Source organism: Equus caballus, chromosome 26 (genome assembly GCF_041296265.1).
Source record: "Equus caballus isolate H_3958 breed thoroughbred chromosome 26, TB-T2T, whole genome shotgun sequence".
Taxonomy (NCBI): domain Eukaryota; kingdom Metazoa; phylum Chordata; class Mammalia; order Perissodactyla; family Equidae; genus Equus; species Equus caballus.
The window spans coordinates 14,968,158-14,985,645 of record NC_091709.1 but is presented as its reverse complement, the minus strand read 5'-3'; the positions used below and the strand labels follow the sequence as shown (position 1 = coordinate 14,985,645).

General features: G+C 37.5%; 1 long non-coding RNA gene across 3 annotated transcripts in view; it reads left to right on the top strand.

The window, feature by feature from the left end:
* Positions 1-17,488, top strand: part of LOC102147372 (uncharacterized) — a 122,131-nt gene that overhangs the window by 76,454 nt on the left and 28,189 nt on the right. For 2 of the 3 annotated variants that reach the window (XR_002804146.2, XR_011432924.1), the window contains exon 4: positions 8,669-8,811. The exons of the other annotated variant lie outside the window; for it this stretch is intronic. This is a non-coding gene — a long non-coding RNA (uncharacterized lncRNA). The remainder of the gene's footprint in view (positions 1-8,668; positions 8,812-17,488) is intronic. 3 annotated transcript variants of the gene reach the window in all.

The following is a 17,488-nucleotide window of genomic DNA, read 5'->3' as shown; positions in this document are numbered from 1 at the left end:
TTCAAAAAACTGAATGTTCTTTGGCAGAGAGTTGAATAGAGTAAATGAATTTGGCATGTTTATGGAAAAAGATTGCTAGCACATATGAAGTTTTCCATTTCATGGTCCCTGCCTTGCTTCAACTACTCATTTTTTGGTTACTTTTTTTCCCCAACACTCCATTGAATCAAGTGACTGCCTTTCCATATACTGAGGTTATTCAGCATATGCCTTTTGAATAGTTGTTATAGGTCTAAGGTGCATAAAGGTGCATATAGTTGTTATAGGTCTAAGGTGTGGAGAAGGCACTGGAGAGTCACAGGAAATGGGAGCAGATGAGAGGGTGTGTGGTACCACGGGATGCATGCTGGAATTAGAGTCACAGTTTCAAGGTTTAAATTTATGGTGCATTCTTTTATTGGCAACTGTGGACAACCTATTTAACCTCTTTCAGAGTTCACTTTCTTTGTAAGGAGAATATGGGGCCTGACAAAAATGGGTGAGATGCTTGCCTCATGGGAATTATATCAGATGATGTGTGATGGTGACTTGTAAATTGGGACCCACTATTTAGGTGTTAGTGGGTGTCTGAAAACTAGTGCTCCAAAATTTGAAATTCCTAATAAATATTCCAAGATGTTGTAAACTTAAAAGTTGAATTCAGCAGTTATTTTCCCCTCAAAACAAGTTACCAGAATAATTGTAATTTGGGAAGTGCATGCTATGACAAACCATAGGCAAATTTGGAAAACAAAGGAGGGGAGCTGCTTTTATAGAGAAAAAGGAGGAGGAGTTAGTGGCTGTTCTAAGTGGAAGACCATTGGGGAAACATAACAGTTGTAGGGGAGGAAGATATTTCCTCTACCCACTCTGAGTCCTTCTGACCAGAAAACAAATTAAATTCACATGAGACAGAATAACAGGAGAAAATTAAACAAAGCTTTATAACATGTATACATGGGAGAGGCTCAGGTAAACTGAGCAACTCACCAAAATGGTGGCAGTTCTCCCCTTAAACACCACCCTCAGGTAAAGACAAAGGAGGATGTTGGGGATGGAGGGAATCAATCATGGGACGTTGCCAAAAAGTATAGTAAACAAGAGTAAGATTATTATGCAGATTTAAGTCCTTGCCTTCTGCATTGATTAAGAGTTTCTAGAGATAAGGTCATCCCCCCTTCTTCCTGGTACAGAGAGGGAGACACCTTTATAGATGAAGATTTCCCTTACAAATGTAAATGTCTCTTAACAAAGGGTAAGTAAATTCTACTTTTCAGAGTTTGTTTCCTGTCTGCAGTTTTTTAAAAGTGACCAGCCCCAAATAATCCTCATGCCAAAGAGTCATATCTTGGAGTGGCCAATTTCAGTCCCCCATACAGTTCAGGGTGGCAGTGGCTTCTCTTTGGCTGAGCTGAGGTGTTTCTCATTGGTTGGGCTGTTGCCAGGTGGGGACAGAAATCTTCCTTCAGCAGTAAAGTAGTTGTACTTCTTGTGGGAGATGCAAGTACATCTCTTTTCCTGTTTGGAGTAATTGATGATGTACGATAGGGTGTGGGAGTTTCCCTTCCAGGCCTTCCTGACTCCTCAATTTAGCTAAGGTTTCTTTTATTAATTTCCACAATGTCTAATAGATTTTCTGTAGGATAAACATTCACTGCGAAAAAATTATGAAATCCCAGGTATTGTTTAGATTGCTCAGTTTTAACAAAACATCAACTATTGTAATTTCCCAAATAGAAGAGCTGACTGTAGGATAGTCCTTCCTACAAAGAAACTTGCCCTTCCCCCAAGAGTCCTATAAGAAATTGTCATTATTATTGACTCTTTCATTGACTGATTACACATATCTTCATTTTCTTTTCATAAAGCATATGTGAGAAGAAAGCAACCTGGAATAAATTTGTGCTTTATCGTATAACTTTCAGTTAGCAGTCAATGTCAACTGTGGGCAAGGCTTGATCCAGGTTTTGTGGGGACTGAAACTTAATCAACTTGGAGGACCTTCTTTGAGGAAAAGAGTGCAAAATTACAAATACAAAATTATGTATGAAAATGAAACTTTATTTGGAGTGAGAGAACAGATTAAAACAAATCAGATTTTTTCTTCTCAGTTCTTTTTAGACTATTTACTGGAAATGCTTACATAGAAATGCTTCATGATTGCATTCATGACTTCTCCTCCTCAGCTGGACCTTCACAAATCCCAGCAACTCCTAGCAGCCACAGGGCTGTGCAAGGAAGCGGCCTGCAGGATTATCTGACCCTGACTATGAGGAAAATCTGTTTAACTGTTTTTGTTCCGTTTCTCTTCACTGGGGCTAACCCATGCAATTCTTTAAAAAGCAGAGAAGACTCTTCCAAGTATGATTGCTTTTTCAGTTAACTCCCCCTCTAGGGTAACTGCCAAGTGACATCAGGCAAGGGTATTCAAAGGATTCCTCTTATAGAGAGGTTCCTGTGCCTAGGAATTTAAATAAAATTTCCCAGAGGCTAGACCTGGAAGCTATTTGAAATGAATACCTGCCTTCCACCAAAGGTGATTTTTATTTTGTTTTGTTTTCCTGCTGCCCTTCTCCTCTTCTCCCTCAAGGCTGGAGCATCTTTCATTTTTTGGTCTCCAATTTCATTGTGTTATCACACGAAACTGGGGTTCTCCTACTTGATGTAGATAAACAAGTTAATTAATTATCACATCAGCTTTTGGGAAAAGAAGTCAGCTTCCTTCTGCGAGAGTGATCTGCAGGGAGACAAGGGGTGTGCCCTCAGATCTGTCTCCTCAGTTTAGGATTTGGGGCAAAATTTAAGAGATTAGGCAGAACAGGTTGTCATGCAGAAATGCTGGTGGGACAGGTTTTGATTGGTGGGCTTCAGGCATTTATGGTAAGGTTCTAAACATTTCTGGTATGGCTTTAAACATTTATGGTGAGGTGGGGAAGAAACTTTAACACTGGATCTTCCTGAATGATGGACTCCTCACTTCTGATCTGAGTCTGACATTTAGGGTCCAGTCACATCCTGGTCCTTTGGTTCTTTAGGGAAGCGACCCCGGTTCTGCGGTCATTTCAGGTCCAGATTTATTCTTCTGCACATGTTCTGGCTACATGACTTTGAAAGTTTTCTGAAAGACAATCCTATTTTTGGTGAGGAAGTTTTTCCCTGAGCTAACATCGGTTGCCAAACTTCCTCTTTTTGCTTGAGTAAGATTAGCTCTAAGCTGACATCTGTGCCAATCTTCCTCTATTTTTTTGTATATGGGATGCCACTTTGGCACAGCTTGATGCCTGGTGTGTAGATCCATGCCTGGGATCTGAACCTGCAAACCCCAGGCTGCTGAAGCAGAATGCACAGACTTAACCACTACACCACTGGCCAGACCCTGAAAGACAACTCTTAATCATTCTGTTGATAACAGATGGGGTCTGTTCAAACTGGCTCTAAATGGGCCTGTGGTTACTGCGTAAAGCACTGGTCCTCAAACCACTGCACACCTCCTAGGGAGCCTTCAAAACTACTCAACTGGGTTTCACTCCTGGGCGTTATAATTTAATTAATCTGGGGTGATTTTACTGTGCGGCCAAAGTTGAGAAGCATTGTCTAAGATCCCAGTGGACTGTATTTTTTTAAAGATCTATCTGCATTTTTTTTAAAAGGACAAAAATGACTGAGGATCCAGAGTTGAATAGGCATGTAAGACCCCACTAATTTGTGCACTTTTCTGCTGAAAAATAAAAAGACCGCCAGGTTATTTCCACATGGTTGAAGATAATTGGTATCTTATTGAATGATTCTTAAAATCAGTTTGGATATTATATATATGCTCTCAACCATTGAAAAGAGGCAGAATTTAAAAATTAACTTCATTCTGGTCTCTAAATTTACTACCCTTTCCAATTTTATTCAAACTACATGGCTAGATTTATCAAACTAGAAATTTTTGTTTTTTAAGATGTCTTAAAACTCTCTTTTATGATTCTCTTATTTAGGGAGAGTCAGTGGCAGATCATAGGTGAATGTGGAATAGAGTAAACCTGGGAGTGAGGGCTAGAAGCTGTGCTGTAAAGTAGAATGGCTAGAGAATAGCGTGGGGGCAGGCTGAATGGGAAAGCTGAGGTGTACGGCTGAGCCTACAATCCAGGGTGGACACTGAGCCCAAATGAAGGATGGAAGCAGAGTTTCAAGATCTAAAGAGGGAATGACAGTGTACAGAGTTAGCTTCTGCCATAGATCTAGCATTACAGTGATGGGACCAAGATAAAGAGATATCTTGGTAGGTGTTCCCAACAGCCCTAGAATAACTGAGACTTGATGCTGAACCCAGTGTTTTTATCAGACTTCTTTATGTGAGTGGGGATAGATGACCAGAAGGCATGATCTTCTATAGAGCGAGGCATGGTTCTGCAGGGGCTGAAACCGAAGCAAAGGGCCACATCTTTTTGTGAGTCATGCAATAAATGTAGGATGGCTTGAAGAGCATTTAAAATAAATGAAATTGAATAGAATTGGTAGAAAATGCTTCATAGAACTTAAATGGATGCACCTTGATACAGTTTGTGTGTGATAAGTATAGTTAGGACAGAAGGGACATATAACAAAGGAATTTTGATAATGTTTGGTACTTTTAGTTCTGGAATAGCTCAACAAAATTTGAATTGTGAGAAGGATAGGGGAAAACTAGGAAATTATTTCAAATGTCTCATCTGGGAGGTATGGAGAAAATGGGAGAAGTGTAGTATTTTAAAATTTTCATTTGGGGGGTACTGTGGAAGTAGGGAATGGAAATAGAGTGTCCTGGGAGAGAAAAGAGTGCATCTTTGTTGGATAAGGAGTTTTCTTATTTTTAAATACTAGCGAAGAATGGAGTCTTGTTGTGAGAACAGGAAGAGTGAAGGTGGCCCTCAAGGGAAGGAAAACTATACTAGGACTTCCACATTCCCAAGAGGAAAAGCAATAACACATAGCAACTTGATTAAACCAGCAAAAATAAGAAAATAGGTAAAAACAATGTAAAATAAATAACAGACTTGAACTAAAGTGAAAAAATAAGATAAACTGTTTAAATTATTATAACAAATGTAACATTTGTTAAAAATTATATCAAATCATTGTAACAAATCCAATTCTTCTATTGACAGAAAAATTGAGAATGGGCCAAAAAAATCTCTGAAATCCTGGTTAAATACAGCTTATAAAATTAATTAAAACCAAATAATAAATTATGCTGATGTGAAACATATATCTTTCTGTTTGTCATGTCAAAAAAATTGAAACCACTGTTTTAGGAAGTTATATAATTTTAACCTGAGAGTTACCTACTTAGTTGCTTGATTGGTTGATTCATATATTCTTTCATCTGCTCAACAATTATTTATTAAATCCTTAACATTCTCCAAGTATTGAGAAGTTTTTGAGTTACAATGATAATAAGGAAAACATGGTTCCTGATCTCATGGAGCTTGTCACCACACAGAAATGGGGGGCTCGCTGCTGGTGTACATAAAAAGCCAATAGTTATGGCATTGGCTTTTGAGAAAAGAAAAGGCATTATTGTGAGGTCGGTATGCAAGGAGACAGGACGCAAGGCTCTGAAATCTGTCTCCCTGATCCAGGGTTTGGGGAAACTTAAGAGGTTAGGGAGAAGAGGCTGGTATGTGGAAATACTGGTGGGGCAGGTTTCAGTTAGAAGACTTTAAACATTTATGGTAACGTGTGAGAGGGGATTTAAAACCAGATCTTTCTAAATAATGGACCCCTCACTTCTGATGAGAGTCTGGCTTTCGAATTCCAGTGGTGTCCTGTCTTTTGGTTCCATGAGGGGAGAATCTGGGTTATTTCAGGTCAAGATTTTTCTCCTCTGCACACGCTCTGGCTACATGACTTTCTGTTTTTTGTCTTGCTGCCCCTGAAAAACAACCTTTATCATTCTGTTGATAAGACGAGGTCAGTTTGAACTGGTCCCATGGTTACAAGCTTACATCCTAAAGGGATATAAATAATAAATAAGTATATTAAGCCAAAAATAATTTCATCTTATCATATAGGTTATGTGGGAAAGAATCAGTGTGCTTGCAACAGAATAACAGGAGGTAATGTCGTATAGAAAGTATGATCAGAGGTGACCGAGAAAGTGAACTTAGTTGAGTTGACTTCTTCTGTCAGATACATAGAGGTTCAGGATTTTTGCATCTCATATTTTATGAACTATTTCCTATTTCTCAGTCATGAGCCTCTCATAAAATTTATAAAGACAGTTATTTCATTTCCCTCTACAAAATGAGGGTCTAAAATTTACAGACTTATAATGGGCTAATCCATTTAATTATAATATTTGGAATCAAATCAGACTTATTTTATTTGCCTTTAAGTTTAAAAATACATCTGAAAGTAAATGAAAGGAAAAGAACCTCTAAAAAAATTTCTCTAAACCCGCCTTCTAAAAATAACATCAAAAAACCAAGTAATTAGCTAAATAGGCTTCATATTCAAAGAGAAATTACCAATTAACCTTCTCCTGGCCCCCTATCAGGAAAGGCAGCTGGAGAGTTGAAGAGTGAGGAATTCCTACAGAGGGAGGATGAGATCCATTTTGAGGGATGCCCTTGCTGGAGGCAATACTGACTTGAAAGAAAATCCCAGCCACTGATTCCACTTAAGTTTAGGAATCTCTTAAAGGCTGAAAGGAAGAGCTCTGTTTGCTGAGAGAAAAATAAACCATCAGGACAAGGAAGGGGTCAGTTGACAAAACCTGCCCAGAGTCTGATCTGTTTTCTGTGAGTGGGTTCAGGTTTGGCACTGGATATGACCAAGAAGATTATGTTTTATTTTGAGCCCAACACTGGTGAGATGTCATATGCAAACACTGTCTAAGCTGTATAACCTTAATTTGCTGATAAGAAGAGGATATATTATTTGTGTTAGAATCAGAAGTCTTTCTGGAATTCTATATGCCATGCCTACTGTTTCTCCTTGGTGGGTTACACTGTCCTTATGTCACCTACAAGAACAGCACATTTTAAGAAAATTCTTACCTGAAAATTGAAAATCGAAAGCAAAGAGCTAAGTGCTCTCTTTTCATTGCTCCCCTAACACTATATCTATCCCTCTATTTTTTATATTTAATGATGAGTTTTGAAACTTTACTGATAAGTGTTTTTCTCTAGGTTATGAACTCTTTTGAGGGATCTTGTTTATCTCTGTAATATCACTGCCTCACGAGGTCTGACCTACTTAGAAAATCTTGAACTGAAAAAAAACATCGGGAATGCTTATTCACCTTATTTCAAACGTATAAACCCACTCCAACATGGGCTTTTGCCCCCACCTCTCTGACAAAACTATTTACAGTAGCCCCCCCATATCTGCAGTTTTGCTTTGCATGGTTTCAGTCAAACACAGTCTGAAAATATACATGGAAAAATCCAGAAATAAGCACTTCATAAGTTTTAAATTGCACGTTGTTCTGAGTAGCATGGTGAAATCTTGCACCATCCTACTCCGTCCTGCCCGGCACGTGAGTCAGCCCTTCGTCCAGTGTATCCACGCTGTGTGCTCAGTAGCCGTCTCCTTGATCAGGTCGCTGCTGCAGTGGCGCAGTGCTTGTGTTCAAGTAACCCTTACTTGACTCAATAATGGGCCCAAAGCACAAGAGTAGTGAGCCTGGCAATTCAGAAATGCCAAAGAGAAGTTACTGTTTATCTCTTACTGTGCCTAATTTATAAATTAATTTAATTAATGCTAAATTAATCTTTTTCATAGGTATGTATGTGAAGGAAAAAACATAGTATATGTAGACTTTGGTACTAGCTGTGGTTTCAGTAGTACTTATCACATTCTATAAAGTTTAAATGTTTCAGTCTTATCATCTGCATCCCTCTGCTGGGGTATAACCTCCATGAGGGGAAGAATTTTTTTGTCTGTTTCCTTCATTGTTGTATTGCCAGCATGTAGAAGAATGTTTGGCACATAACAGGCATTCGATGAATGCTTGTTAAATGGATGACTGGACAAAAAGAAAGGAATAGTTTATTTAGAGAGTTTGGAACAATTTTCTTTTATTTATTTAAATTACTGAAAAACTTTGTTTTGTGTGTGAACATGCTATATAGTTCCAGCCTATAGAATAGTCAGGTTCACAATTTAATGATGAGTAGGACAATTAATGTCATTAATTGAGACGCTGGAAACTCAGGAATGATTGGGAGAGGCAGTGAGTCAGAATTTAGACAGCGCTTTCTCCTTAGTGTATAGCAGAGGCTAGCAAAACCAGCTCAAGCAGGCCCAGGAGGCTGACATTAGCTTTCTAGGCACAGGTTGCAGTGAGTACAATTTTCCAAGTTTCATTCCTGAAGTTGATACTGGCAGTTGATCTGGGGAGACAGAGAGCACTGCAGAGGTGAATGGACAGTTAGGTGGGACATTGCTGAAGGACCTTACCAGTGGCCCATAGCAGGACAAGGGGTTGAGAGCCTTCCTGAGAATGGAGATTGGCAAGAGCTAGGCATGGTACCATAGGCTGAGCTTTACAGTGGTGTTCTAAAGAACCTGGAAGGGAGACACATCACAACAAAGGAGAGAGGGCTTAGTACTATCCTGTTCTGGAATCTGGGGCCACAGAAGATGGAATGAGCAGAGGGGGCTGGAAGTGCTAAAACTCTAAGAATATGAGGGTCATCATTTGTATTCTGGAATTTAGGATGCACTGATGAAGAAGAGATATGGGAAAGAAAATATAGAAGTCCTGAGATCCAGTCAAGACCATTAGCCCTGGGTCGGGGAACAAGGCTTTATGCTGTCTCACCAGACAAAAGTGGGGAGTCGGAGGAGAGCATAACCCGGGTAAATATGACCTGTTTCTCTTGCCATTAACTTAGTAGCATCAAAATACTTATCAAGCACTTCCTCTGTATCAGACACTGTATATTCATTTTCAGTTAATTGTTACAATGCTAATAACAGTTGGTATCCAGATTTAACAGAAGAGAAAACTGTGTGTTAATGTTGTTCCCAAGATCACATGCTTTGGAAGTGCACAGGATTGAAATTTGAACCCAGAGTGGTTAAATTACAAAGTTCTTGCTCCTTTCTATTTCTAGGTGGTTCTCAAGTCTAGCTGCCCATTAGAATCTCCTGGATAGTTTTAAAAAATAACTTATATCCAGACACCACCTCCAGACATCCTGATGTAATTTGTCTGACATGGGGCCCAGACCTGGGTATTTTTTTCGTTTTGGTCATCTTCCTCAGATGATTCAAAAGTATAGTTGGGATTGAGAACTGCTGCTATACAATGCCGTGTGAGGGGGAGAGAGAGAATTCAGTGTACTGCAATGTCTTTAAAGTGTGGTCCAGGATCAACAGCATCAGTCTCATCTGAGATCTTGTTAGAAATGTAAAAACCTTGAATTAGAAAGTCTAGGGGTGGTGTTCAACAATCTGCATTTTAACAAGCCTTCTGATACACAGTAAAATTTGAGAACCCTTGATATAGAGGTTAAGGGCCTTGGATTTGAGCTCAAGAAGACCTAAGTTTCGACTGACTTTCAACATTTAACAGCTATCGACACTAAATCAAGTAACTCAACACCTCTAGGTCTCAATTACTCCAGATGTTAAAAAAAGGTCGTGTCATTTATAGCTCTGACAAATAATGGGAGACTTCGTGTATCCCATACCGACACTGGCCCATACCAAGTATTCAATAAACAGCAACTAATACTAAGGGGTAAGCATTTCAGAAAGAGTAATAAGTCAGACACTGAGCCTGTAAGTGAGAACCTAAATGAGCCCATCTTTAAAGATCTGGGGAAGACAGTTATGAGAATATAAAATAAGTAATCAAGAGTTGTATGTGCGTATTAAGCCTTAGAAGATTCTTAACAGCTAATATTGAAAAATGGACAAAAATATCCAGTCTACTGAACAGTTAAAGATTAACTTTCTGAACAGAATTGAGAATACCTCTTATGCAAAATGTTGGCTGTGTAATAGCTATATAATGAAAACTAACATTTCCTACTTTTTCATTTGACTAGATAAAAATATTGCTGACTTGCTTTTAGTTTGATCTGTTTAAATACTCTTTGAATGTTTACATAATAGATTTGGTCATGTGAAGTACTGATGACAAATGGGTTAGATTTGAACTTTGGGCTTAAGTACACTTCCTTTTTGAGCCAAACCTCATTCCCTTACCCCCTGATCTTAGAGATCAGAGTCTAAAAGCAAATGCTTGTGGGCACCGGAAGGAAGACATGTGCAGATAGAATGAAAGGATTCCTGAGAGCTTAAATTAGAATTTTTTACTCCTGGAATTTTTTCTTTTATAGTTCCATGACAAAAAACCTGTGTGTGTGTGTGTGTGCGTGTGTGTGTGTGTGTGTAAGATATCCGTAAAAGATTACTGACGATTATTTTCTACCCTAACTTAGAATGACTGTGTGTTTTATACATAGTAATTGTAACATAGTAATAGTAAATGGCCTCACCTCTATTGGATTGAGCATTACCACTGAAATTGTGATATGCTTGAGGAGGGGAGAAGATGCTGCAAGTAGATTGAATAAAATCCTGCAGATGTTTGCAAACTGTTGAGAAGAAATGAGAACTAAAACTCACTTGAAGGTAGATAGGTAGAAAAAGAAACAATTAGGCAAGAGGAACTCTCGACTTGAGAACATTTTCTGGGAAATATGACTGTAGGATACATTTCAAACTTACACTTGCACATACACGTGAAGAGGGTCCTGAAAACATGTCACAACACTTGAGAGAAGAAAACAAGAACAACTTACCCATTGACCTGAAAGTTCAGTCTTTTTTAATAGTACTCATGGATGTAGCATAAAATGACCTCCCTGAGTGGTTTATATCTAAGAAGACTTTAATAAGTATTCTGGTAGAATGTACAATTTTTATGTGTAGAGTCTCGAATGTGACCTTGACATTTATGTTGAAAAAGTAACAATCATTGGATCAAAAGACATACTGTAGTATAGCAATTTATGAATTGGGGTTGTGGAATCAATCCCATTGAAATTCTTTTTTTTTAAATGGAAAAATAATATGGGCACATATGCATTTGGGTGATCGAAAAGGGGGAGAATCTCAACTTATGCATGTAAGCAGTGTCCAATAATGCATTACTGTGAAATTTATAATATCGTGAGTTCTAAATCAGTACTCTAAATAAGGCAGTTACACCTTGATGTAAGTACTTGTACCTTTTTTCTGAAAAATATAGTCACTAATTTTCTCTTTTATATTTGTTAAAAAGAGAGATTTATAGTTTAATTCTACTATGGTTAACCTTAACTTGTCAGTAGATTATTCAAGATTTGTAAGACTATTTACTGTACTAATTAAAAAGTGAGGTTACCATAGTAACTAGTATATCCTGAATACTCTGCTTATGTAACCTCTGAGATTCAGAGTGGTTTCTCATCTGAATTTTTCTACCAGCTACACTGACTTCAGATGCTCTCTTGCACTTTGGACTATAAAGGAAAACATTTTCTTTACTGATTATAGAAGTTTGAGTATTTTTAGATTTTGTTTATAATGTAGACCAAGTGCCTCTGATATTTGGGAAGTTTTAAAGGTAGATATAATTTAAAAGCACTTTCGAAAAGACTGAGAATAGTAAAGAAGTGGTGGTGAAATATTTGTTTAAGGAACTGTGGACTTAGAGTTTCAATTTCAGAAAATGCCTTGAAGTAAAAAGGCTCAGTCATTTGATGAGTATGTTATTCTGTGCAATTCTTCTACCAGTGAGATCACATCTTGTTATTGGGAGACTATCTTATTAACTCAGAACATGTAAAGAAAAGGAAATCTTACTTAGCTCTTAATAAGGTTTGCTACAAATAATATATATGATTTTTGCAGTGAATGAGCGGACTTGGAGTTCTGGAAATTCAATCCACTCTTCACATAACTTGTATTCTTGCTGTTGAACTTTTCTATATGCTGTTAGCTCTGCTTAGGATGACTACAAAATTTCTGCACACTTACACCCCTACCTTGATCCTAATAATTCTTGGCTTACTGGATTTGTCCTTTAGATCATAGCTGAGATGTCATGTTCTCTGGGAACATGGCCCTGACTCTGCAAGACTACATTACGGCTCCTCCTACATTCTTATAAGACTCTGGTTGAAGATGGTTTCATGCCTAATTGTAGTAGTTGGTTCACTTGTCTGTCATCCACTTTCTGAAGTGTCCTAGAGAGATAGACCAGGATCTTGTTATGTTCTGTGGGCCCAAAGACCCACTTAGTGACTGGCCGATAACAGGTTTTCAAAAAATATTATATTAAGTAACTATATTAGTTTCATAGGGCTGCTATGACAAAATACCACAAACTGGGTGAACAACAGAAATGTATTTTCTCCAGTTCTGGAGGCCAGAAGTCCGAAAACACAATGTTGGCAGAGTTGATTCCTACTGGAGGTTTTGAGGGCGAATCTGCTGCATACTTCTCTCCAGGCATTTGGCAGTTAAGCAATCATTGTCATCCCTTGACTTGTAGACAGATCACTCCAACCTCTGCCTCTGTCTTCATATGGTGTTCTCCCCTGTGTATGTGTCTGTGTCTTTTCCTCTTCTCATAAGGATGTTCGTGATATTAGCTTAGGGCCCCCCTAATTCAGTATGACCTTATCTTAACTTGAGTGCATCTACAAAGACCCTATTTCCGAATAAGGTCACAGTCACAGGTACAGGAGTTAGGACTTCAACATATTTTTTAGGGGACATAATTCAACCAGTACAGTAACCATCTAGAACATTTTTACCTTATGGCTGGGTTGACATAAAATACAATCTTCATCATGGGCAGGCCAGTCGCTAAGCTGCTAACTGGCTCATTATTTAGTCACTTAACAGGACAACATTCACGGAATGGAAAGTACTTGGTCCAATTATTTTAATGGTCTCAATGTCCAGACTTACTAGCTTTTTAGAGAATTTTATTTATTGATAATACACCCTTTGAGTCAGTTGCCAAATGTATGAACTAGTTTACTGTATGGGCACAGCTTAAAAATTCTCGAAAAGATAAATTCATATGCTGTGACTTCAGAAAGAATTAGGCCCAGATAACTGTGCTGTATTCGGGGCTGTTGATTCTTATGTGTGACTCAAAGTCTTATATTTCTAATTTGGGTCATCTTTATTTTTCACCCACTGACAGGCACAGGGAGAGGAGGCAATAGGAAAAATTATTTCTTGGCATTTAGCAATTAGTTGATTATAATGCAAATTTTATTCAAAGTAATATAAAATATGCATCCATTATTTTTGGTTCATCAGATTGGGTTATTTTTAATTTTAATAAGATGCAACAATAATTAAGCGATTTAAAATATATAATTTAGTGCTGAACTAGTTTTTTAGTAGCGATGATTGCCAGGTTGCACATGAGGTTTCAGGGACATGCTCAGCTACAAGGTCCAACAGACAGCAGGCAGAGGATGGGAACTGGAAAGCAGCCCATGTTGTCCAGGACAAGAGAGGATTCTAGAATTCGAGGGAAAGGAAAACAAAGACCCAGCTAGCGCTAGAGAAAAGAGGGATTTGAGCATGTGTCTGTGCATGTGTGTGCCATGTGCCTGTGTGCATGTTGTGTATGGTCTTGGGTGAGGGGGTTACTGTTTTGGGATCTAATTGGGGTGAATGTGGGCCGCTGGAAATGCACATGAATGCCAGTGGGTCTGTGCATTTGCTATGTAAACGGACGTTGCTGCTACTGGTAAATGCTTCATAACTTCCAAAAGATACCTCTCCTAGATTCTCTAAATTGATAGGACTGAATTGTTTTAGAATTTAAGAAACTCTCACAGGGGTTTTCTTATTTTTGTTATTCTGCTAAGCCAGCAGGGGGAAGTCACACATTATTTTTTGGTGGGCTTCAGAAATATTTCTTCAGACATTTCCTTAAAAAGGTCTATCTTCTTGCCAAAAAAATTAAATAATTTAAGATAGAGTTCTTATAGTTATGATTCTCATAAGCACGCTAGTATCAATTCTTAAAAAGCAGCCTTAAACCTTAAGTTCTTTATTTCTATTTTAATCAAAAAGAACAATGAAACACCCCAATATTCTTGGTAAAAAGTAATTGTCTTATTGTTGATGATAATCATAATGCTTCCAAACTGCTAATTTCATTTGTGACGTAAGAAACTTAATTACTGAATTTAAATGACACTGCAAAAAGTAAAGGAAAAATTTATTGGTCAATCTTTAGTGCTGAAAGCAAATTATTTTAATATTTGCTTCTGTATTCTTCATATACTTGCTTTTTTCTTCATATACTTGCTTTTTGCTGAAGGGAAACATTTTAAATTTCCAAGATACAAACCAGAATAGCTCTTTTCCAACACAAAACCTATTATGGGGACTCTATGGCTATTGTTTCCAAGAATATAAGCGCTGATTGCATCATATTGTGTGTATTCTGTAGGAGAAACACTGTAATGCTTACACGGCTAGTAATGGGATGATCTAAGTCAATATATTGTGCAGTTTTTAGTGACATGGAAGGATAAACCATTATTCTTTGCATTTTAGTCTCTGTACTAAGTTAATCATGTTCACTGTTCCATCGTCAATTGTCGTTCACTCGTTTCGTAAAATTTGAGCATCTGCATTTAATGTCATTGCATTGTTTCTGTTTACCACAGCTGGCTGCAATAGACTCAAATGACAGTTTCACTGCCACACATAAAAGGTCACAAAAAATAAACATTCAAAATAGAAACATCTTCCTTTGCAACAGGTATACAATTGAAGTATGAATAGGATATCTAAAGTTCTGAAAATTGAAATGAGTTTATCTCATTATATGTAAACTCATCTATTTGAAAGGTACTATACATTTTTTTAAAATAAAAAGCTAGGTAACATTTATCTTTTTTTTTCTTTTTCTGGTCCTATTGGTAAGTTTATTGTATTTGGTCTCTTCTTTCACAAAATTAAAAACTTGAAAAACCAAACCCAGGTGATAGGTTGAGCTCCTCTGTCCATGGAGACGAGAAGTCTCAGCCTGGTTGTGGTAACACTCATCTTTGAAATCATGAATTCTCAATCATTATGATTCTTCTGTGTTGCTAATTGCATATGAATGTTTAAAAAATTACAGAGAAAGATAATAGAAAACAATGATCACATATTTAACAAATAAAAAAATCCCAAAAGATAATGAAATAAGATTCAGATCAAGAGCTAGAACAAAAAGTATTACAAATGGCACTTACTAGAAAAACAAAACTATATAATTTGTATATTGTATGTTTTGGAAACTTTTATTTTTTTCTTTTGAGGAAGATTAGCCGTGAGCTAGCATCTGCTGCCAATCTTCCTCTTTTTCTGAGGAAGACTGACCCTCAGCTAACATCTGTGCCCATCTTACTCTACTTTATATATGGGACAACTGCCACAGCATGGCTTGAGAAGCACTGTGTAGGTCTGCACCTGGGATCCGAACTGGTGAACCCCAGGCTGCTGAAGCTGAATGTGTGAACTTAACTGCTGTGCCAACGGGCCGGCCCTGGAAACTTTTAATTATTCTATTGGAAACAATTTTTCTACATATACACACATGTACGAACACACACACACACACACAAACACACATGTACTTGCAAAGTGCTGAGGAAAAAATTTGCAGTGGGAGAGCAAGCAGAATGAAAAGCTGACAAGATAGCGATGCCTCCAAGTCACTACCTGTCGTCACCAGGATTCTTTAAAGTGGTAAAGTACTAGTGTAGCTAGCAGCTACCTCTCAGAAGGATATTCTTAAGTACTATGGAATTGAAATCACAAAGGCCTGAGGAAATAGGAATGAAATAGTTAATTTCTTTCATTGATGGAGATAATACTGAGTGTGGGGCCTTTTCTTTCACTACTGGGGTTAATATTTTAGCCATTCTATTTTGGAAGGAGTGTTTTTTTTCCCTAAAGTTTTATGAATTTGAAAGTTATGAGAACACAGCAGTTGCACGTTAAGTCGAGTGCAAACCAGACCTAGATTAGTTATTTTCATTGGCTAAGAGTAATGACAAAGTATCAATAATCTTTAGATATTGGCAAAAAGATACATAGAATAAAGGATAGTCTTAAGAATCAAATAAGGCATCTAACATACTAACAAATTTGGGGCAGAACAATTAGAGGGAAGTTAGTCTTCTGGTTAAATTATGAGTTCTTTAACAGTAAAGTGTGTGACTATGCTATCTATTTCCTCATCTGCTCCTCCACGAATAACTGCCACATAATAGCAGCTAAATAAATGTTTTCTTAAAGAACAGGTTTCCTTTCAATTTATGTAATGTTTTAATCTGGAAATGTAATCAGAGAAAATCACCCCATTTTTAGCTCTGCTGATTGCAGATCAGAATTGATATTACAATAAACACGATATGACTTATGGTAGACCCAAATGCATGGATTGTATATTACTTAAGATTCATTTAAACTTCCTGTCCTTTTATGTGATTATTTGTAAAATCTTTGTGTTAATGTGCCTCATGGTAATTTAGGAGCAGTTACACAGTCTTACAAACAAAATGCTGGAGTTCTTGGCTTAAAATGTTTACTTGCGTTTGATATGACAGAAATTTACACGTTGGGATTAAGTGGCCTGAAGTTCAAGTATGTAAGATAAAATGGAAATAATGCAACCAACTGCAATCATATTGTGCCAATATTCAGGCAGGGCACAGAGGAAAGACACAACAGATTTCGAAACCAATCAAATTAATCATGGCCTAAGCTGGGAAATAGAGAGGGAAAGATTGCTGCTCATCAGATCATGCTGCGATGATGAAGGAAACAGATCTGATCATTTGATTACAGGGCTGTAGATACAGAATTGTGGAAACCCTTCCCAAGTAACTACCTTCTACTAATGTGCGTGTATTTCTGTAGCTTGGGAGCATGAGTTGAATTTCTATTATAACTTGTGGTATGTTTTAAGGTGAGGGCCCCAAATACAACCCAAACTGTGCAACTCTCAGATCAAGCAACAATTTATGATATACAGAAAACAATATAGGAAAAGGAGCTAAAAGTGTGAAATTGAAAAACAGAATATCAGACTAGAAGCTCTTGAGGTAGATGAGTTGGAGACCTATAAAGGCTTCTGCTTTTCATTTTACTGTCATGCTGACCGCTTAAAGAATTTTTTTGTGTCAATATTCACCTAGCTCTACTTCAGGGAGATAATTCGAGTGTCTGGAATGCTGACTGAGGAAAGATATAGAAAGATGAGTAAGGCCAGCACTGTTCTCCTGTCAGCTCCTTCCTGTCTTCTCCTTGAGTTCAATGATGCCATCTAAAGAAATCTCTGATTGACACAGTGTGTTTGTTAATAATAAGTATTTATCTGTAATGAAGTGATGGTGGTTGATACTGGCCTCTAAGAATTTTTGAAACTAGGCTTTGTGAAATATATAAATTTTGAATTATTGGGACACAGCAAGACATACTGAAGACAGAGATTGATTGCCATGAAATG